Here is a 7,250-nt window from a genome sequence, read left to right as displayed (position 1 = left end):
TTTTGACATGGCGAGAGAAGAGATTTGGGAAGAATTCTGTGGAGAGCCTGGGGAATCTGAAAGAAAAAGTTGGCAACTGGAAATGGTTTCGGGTTCTGGGCCGCCCCCCCCTTTTTGGAGGCAGTCATCAGGATGGGTTTGACCCATGGGATTTTGGTATTGTTGGTTCTGGGATAGAATGATGGGTGGCGACAGCTCAATCCCCACATCTACCCAGTCTGTTGATTCGGTTTTAGGTTCCCCTGGTTCCGGTTCTGGGCCGCCCCTGCCTTTTTGGAGGCAGTCACCAGGATGGTTTTGAACCAGGGAAGTTTGGTTTTGTTGGTTCTGGGATAGGATGATGGGCGGCGACAGCTCAATCCCCACATCCACCCAGTCTGGATTGGAATCTCTTGCGACCCATTTTTCCTTGGGAGGAGTTCCCCCATCTCTGAAGGAGAAGATCCTTTTCCCAGGGTCCTCTGAGGATCCCTCTCCCTCAAATTGGAAGACCTGTACCTCCTCCACAAAGTGGGTCTGTTTGGGTCCTTTGTTTCTCCTACCTCCTCTCTGCTCCTTGGGTGGCAGACTTTCAGGGGTAGGAGATTTTGTTTCCGGTTCCTGGTTTTCCAGGGGCTGTTTACAAGTTGGGAAGGAAGCTTCCTCCAAGGCTTTACACCCCCCTTCCCCTTGTGCCTCCTCCCTGGGAACCGGTGGGTTATCGGGGTGCTGCCCCCGTCATTGTTCTGGAGCACTAGGTCCAGAGTTTGGGGCATTCTGTGCCGGCATGCCCATCTGAGGGTTCTGTTGGGCCCTCAGCATGCGGCCCAAATCCTGTGCCATGTTCTGAACCTGGCGCTCTAACTGGGAAACCCGCTCAGGCTGATACGGGGCTCTATTTTCTCCCCTGGGCTGATCCCGGTAAGGGTAGCTATCCCTTCTCTGGTACTACCCCGGGTTGGGAAGATTTGGGTACCCCTCCACCCTTGGCCTCCCCTCTCCCGGATTAGGTGGTCTGGGCTCAGGGAATTGAGGAAAGAAGGATGGATGAGTTTGGGGCTGGAAACCTTGTGGATACCTGGGGAAAAAGTTTGGCCCAGGGTTTGGTGAATTTCTGCCCTCCTGTGGGAAGTTTGTAGGGAAGTTCTCTGGGTTAGGTGCATGACTGGATCCCCCCCCTTGGGCTGGAGGAGTCCACACATAACCCAGGATGGGTCGGTTTCCCTTGTAGCGGGGACTTACATAATCAGGGGAGCGAGGGACCCCATTTGTGGGACTACCTCCTTGACTCCCTGTCTGTGACTGGCCCGAGGGCCTTCTGGTGTTGGAGTTATTCTGCGCAGGCAGGTTTTTAGCCCCCCCCATCTCCAAATCTAAAACGGGGGCAACCTTTACCTCCGCCACCTTGGCAGCAGCAGGGGTGCTGTTGGTTTTGGGGTTTTTCTGCGCATTACTTTTATTTTCTATGGGCTTTTGCACCTCATAGATCCGGGTGGCTTGCTCAATGACCCAGTCTAAAGATCTTTTCTCATGAAAATTTCTCACGAGCTGGGTCATTATGGAAGAGCATGGAAAAATGTGTTGATGAATTCTCTGCTGTCCGTGCGCACCCTTCTGGTGGTCTGCGCAAAGGCACGCTTCAATTCTTGCACAAATTCTTGTGGGGGCTGATCCTCCCCACATTGCAAATTGTAGGCTGCCTTGTGAGCCTCTTGGGGATTTCTATGTACAGAAAAATGTTTCAAGATGGCCGCCCTATATGTGGACCATCTTGAATGGTTTTGGTCCTCCAGCCCCGCAAAGAAACTGGAGTATTCAGGGGAGAATGTCCATTTGACGCACTGGATGCAGCTACGGCTGTCCTTCAAATGGAAAGTCTCCATCATTTGCTCATAGAGCTCCAAGTGTTCCCAAACAGAATACTTGGCGTTCTTATGATAAGGCGTGATGACACTCCTGATTGCCTTAATCTGTTTTAAGGGGTCCTTAAGCAAGGCCCTTTTCACCTTATTGGCCTTTTTGGTTCGGGTAACCCTGGTCCATTCATCCTCTGATTCAGAAGCACTGGCCCCGAGGTGCCCGTCTGATCTTCCAGGTTTTCCCGGATTCTGCGAGCCTGGGAATAGCTGGCAGAATGTGGGGACCTGGTGTCCTGTGATGCTCAGAGGAGTCTTCAGATCCCTCCTTGCTACCAGGATTTGATGGGTACCCTCCCCCCCCACTGACCTCACTGGGCAGAGGTTTTCAGGATGCCCTTAGTGGGCCTACTCTCCTGGGGTTCCCCACTAAATTGCACTTCACTTGGGTGCCCATACCCGGATGCCCGCCCATCCATTCCTGGGTGGTACTGGCCTATGAGCCCCATCCTTTTGGCTGGATAGTAATCTGCCATCCCTATGGCCCTGTGCTCATGTGCGCCATGGGGCATGGGGGTGGCAGAGTCCAGGGACTGGGAGAGATGAAGGCCTCTGGTACTAGGGCTCCTGAGCTCATGCTCAGGCGTTTCCCTTTCCCAGCGAACTTCATCTCTATCAGCCCCTGCTCCCTGTTGCAATGCAAGAGCCTGCGCTTTCAGTTCCTCAGTTAAGGCCTCACTAGACTATCAGTCTCTCCTGCATGGCTACCTGTTGCTGGAGCCTATCATTGTGCTGGCAGAGAGCCTCATTCTCTCTCTCTGCCTCCTGATTGGTCCTGGAGTACTGGGCCAGTCTTTGCTGCAGGAGGGTTACCTCCTGAGCCTCATCCCTACTGGCCTGCTCCTTTCTTGCCAGAGCCTCTTCCACCCTCCTGGTGTGCTCTAACAAGTTCTGATGCTCTTTTTGGAGGTCACCCAGCCCCTGGAGGGCCAAGTGATTTTCTTCAGTTTTTCTTTTTAAATGGCAGACTTCCTGGCCTAAGGTATCCCTTTCCTGACCAAGAGCCTGCATTTGTGACACCAGGTCGTCCCTCTGCCTTTGAAAGGCACCATCTTTCTGGCGTTCTTCATCAAACTCTGCCTGGGTATCCAGGTCTTTCAAAATCAATGTATTGCTTTCCTCTTTATCTCTGTCTAGTTGGATTTGCAGGGTGGCTACCTGCTCTGTGCATGCCCTGTTGAAATTGATCTGTTGCTCCAGCTTTTTCTGGCTCTGCAGCAAGGAGTCCAAACTGTCTTGGTGCTCCTTCTGCAAAGCCAGAATTCTGGTATCCTGGTCTGTCTTTTCCTGTTGCAGTATATCCATGTCCTCTTTTATTTTAGTGATATACTGCCTACTATCATTTTCTGACTCCTGGCTCCTCTGCAGCCTCTGCTCAGAAGAGACCAGGTCAGATTGGGCCTTCTCTAATGCCAACAGTTGCCTACTTGCCAGATCTTGGCCTTCAGCACATTTGTCCTGCATGGCTCCCATATATAGATACAAATATGCCGCTATCCTAACCATCTTGTCGTGTTCATCTTTAGCTTTAGGAGCCATGTATAGTTCGGTCAGGGCCACATGTAAGGGACCCTGATCTCTCCAGGTATCTAACCCAGTTGCAGTGACCTGTTGTGTGATTGCCTGCAACCACGCATCCTGGCCCTGCACAGTCCATTCACCTCTCACAAATAGCTTATGTAAGAAGTGCTCTCTGGCTATTTTGATGTCTACCAGTGTCGTCATTCTGGAATTTGAGTTCCTTCCTGACTTACAGAAGTTTGTATTTTATTTTGCAAAACAGACCGTTTCCTTAGAGCGTTCCTTTGAGGAGTGCTTTCACAGTGTAAAACAGCGTGGTGATCTAACCGGATATGTGTATCCGGTCAGTTGACACACTGTATTAAGCCGCACAAATGGTAAATCTAATCCAGAATCTCCGGCTACGAGCCCCCACTTTGTAAGCGGATTCAATTCAACACTACAGCTAAGTCAATGCCTAGTCTGGGATGCTGAGGGAAACCCTTATCGATATATTTTTATGTCCAGTTCGTTTACTCTGGATGACAACCCTTATATAACACCCCTCTCTTAGAATCCCCCTGACCCCACTGAGCCAAGAAGTAGGTTTGTTTTGCAAATTAAAAGGTTTATTTGAAAATTAAACAATATATATATATATCACACTTTTATAATAAATTAATGTTTGATAGCACACTTGTGAAGAAGATAGTGATCAACAATGGATAATGATACTGTGGTACACTCTTTTTGATGGCTTAGAAGTGATATAGAGAGGATAAAGTAGCTGAGAATGCTTTTATGGCTTCAAGGACAATGCAATGATGAATGAAATTGCAGTACAGAAAATAAACTTGATATGACTTCAACAAAAGACAAGGTAATCACTTTTCTTTGACAATTCACCCCCCCCCTTTATGCAAGGTAAAGAGATGGAAGGAAAGCACACAGTTCTCAGGAATGCAATCAAATATAATTCAGCTCCCCCCTAGCAAGCTTAGAGGAAAACAGGTAGGAGATTTAAACACAGGCAATATACTTTGATGTGGTTGCAATTAAGTGAAAAATATGCAAAAAATGCTTGTAATTCCCTATAGGAGGTTCAGGGTAGGTGATAGCTACTTTGTATTAGTTCAGGATCACTTTAGCAATGCTCTATGAATGATTGTCAGGTTGCACACGAATTTCAGCAAGGAAAGCAAGGACAAATATTTTTACACGTGGCTGAAATTAAGCAAAACTCACTCCTAGCACAAACGGTTCCGGAGATACGGCCGAGTTAGTAAAGGTAGTTTTTCGGATTTGAAATTTTAAAGCTCAGAATGACAAATGACAGTTTTCAGTTTTAAAGATGACAGAATGACACGATTCTAGGAGGCAGTTCTAATAGGCTAAAATAGTTTGGATTAGATTATTTTAAACTAAGAGATTGGTTTTGGCACAGTGCTAGCTGGGTACTCACACTAGATTTTGGACAGGAATGCGACTTTGTCACCGATCGGGTCAGGATTGGCTGGACTTCTGCTAGCGGTTCTTCACAGCAATCTGGTCTCTGGGTCTCTGGTTCTGTTGTCGGTTCTGCTAGCGGTTCCGGATACAGCGGTCTCTGGTTCTGCGGGTCTGGATCAAGTGGATTCTTAGCAAGCAGCAAACCGCACAGCCCGGCGGTTGAATAGTTTGCAAATGATTTTTGAGGCCTGCTGAAGAGAACTCAGCTTGTGGGTTAGCCTCTCTGCTACAAGTTCTGAAGTAAAGTTCTGGATCCCTGGAGTTCTGGATTTGAAGTCTGGAGTCTCCCGGCAAAGCGTCCCGCAAGAAAGTGGAAAGTGAATGTCTCTACCTGGGTTTCAATGTTCCTTTTTATGTGTTTTGAAAATGGGTGCGTGCCTGGGCCTAGCTAAGCCTGCCCCTCTCACTTATCATTGGCCAAGCTTTCCTCTCTCCCTTGATTGGGGGAAAGAAATGGAGTGTCAGAGTGATGCTGTAGGTTTTATGGTCAGAGGAACCTCCCCTTGTCAAATTGCACACAAATCTATTTCTGACCCAAATACATATTTATCTATGTACCATTTTTCTAATATTATAGGTCCAGTTAACATATTTTCTGTAGCACCAAACCATCCGATCCCTGTCTTTGTACGATGTCGCATCCAATTATGACAGAATTCTCCCCTTTTCATCCAGATAACAACCTCTAAACCTTTCCAGATTTTACACAAATGTGCACCAGGGATATGGGTTTCAGATGATAAAGTGTCAGATTTTTAACATGCATACATTTGGAGTAACAACCCTTTTTTCCGCTACTATCCCCAAGAACATACCACAGGGTCCTAACACCTCTTAAAATGTGCACAGAAAAAATCACAAGAATGATGATGTTGTTTATATAATTTTTACAAGTCCGCACTTTGAATTATCCATCTTTTTAAAATCATGCTCTGGCCCCAAAGGGGTGTGGTTTTCCAAAGCACATGGTGGAATTTCTGGTTTATCCACTTCCCCCAAGCTCAGCTTGCTCTCACAGGCACTGCCCCTCCCAGTTTCCCCCAATATAACCCATTTTACGACCCCCCCAATATAACATTTGCCAGGGACAGTGCTTTGTTTAGTTCCCTGTAGTCCCCAGGTGCCACTCCCCTAATTCAATCAGAGAGGTGTCATCTCCTTTTGGCAGGGGCAGCAGGATGCAGCCAGGCCTGGGAACACAGCTGCTGAATTCCCTCTGCTGTCGGGGGTAGTTGTCAGGCAGAATCCAGTTTCATTAAGCCAGGCTTCAGCTAAATGTCACTTTTGTTCCCAGTTTTTCTTCATTCAAATCAAACTCACAATTTTTGCACATGCAGCTAGAATGCTGATTCTAAGTTCAAAACTATGACATTTAACAGTTGCAACCTATGTTACACTCAAAAATAGGTCACTCATTTATTTTAAACATTTTGATTTTAGTGGCTTTCTGTCCATTTAACTTAAGCTGCTGACATCCACAGCTCAGCCAGCATTGTTATAAACATTGTTTTGGGCTCTTCATCTTTCCAGATTTTGTATGCACACAAGAATACATTCTGCCAAATGTCTGCTGGTGTTCATTGAGATTTTTGAATATCTTGTGATGTTTAAAATAGGCATTTTGAGCTTGCATTCAGGGAAACAAAGGTGATTTTAAAGCGCTTTCTTTTAGCCAACCGGCACTGCTGTTTTTCCTTTGGCACACATTTCACTCATGGCACTCCTGGCCCATCATGCTTGCACTGGGGGGTGGCAGGTCAGGGGACCACTTTGCTGTGCGCAAAACTGCACGGTTCTCCAGGATTCTGGTGCAAATATGGGCTTTTCCGCCCTCTTGGATTTCCTAAGTCCACAGCACCAAATGTTTCAGCATAATAGTCCAAACGTGGGTCAGGACACCCAACAATGTCCACAAACAACTTTACCTCTGTAGAACAAGGCATAGAATGGCCTTTAGGGCAAAAGGCCCATGGCCGAACAAAAAACGTGAAATGCTTGTGGGGGCCAGTTTTTTGGGTCAAAGTGGGGCACTTTTTTGGCCAAAGTGGGCCAGTTTGATGAGTGACTTCACTATGCAGCTAATAGTTTTGACCACTGTTGCTAAATATCCCTTTAAATGTACAATTGTATCACATTTTATCAAAAATCTCCCGCTTGGGTACTATTCAACGAGTGTTCCAAAAAGAATGAATTCCCATTTGCAACCGTGGGCCACTTCCATGGTGGTGCCTGAGACTGTTTTATGTCCCAGTCCGACCCTGCTGTAGACTGTGTGAACACTGCGCCCATCAGTGCTTTCTGCTAGTAAATAAACTGCCCCCACCCCCTGTCCTCTGTGTAGATTTG

Source organism: Ambystoma mexicanum, chromosome 11, assembly GCF_040938575.1.
Source record: "Ambystoma mexicanum isolate Mex_15411 chromosome 11, UKY_AmexF1_1, whole genome shotgun sequence".
NCBI classification, from domain to species: domain Eukaryota; kingdom Metazoa; phylum Chordata; class Amphibia; order Caudata; family Ambystomatidae; genus Ambystoma; species Ambystoma mexicanum.
The sequence above is the reverse complement of the archived record's forward strand: the minus strand, read 5'-3'. Positions refer to the sequence as shown.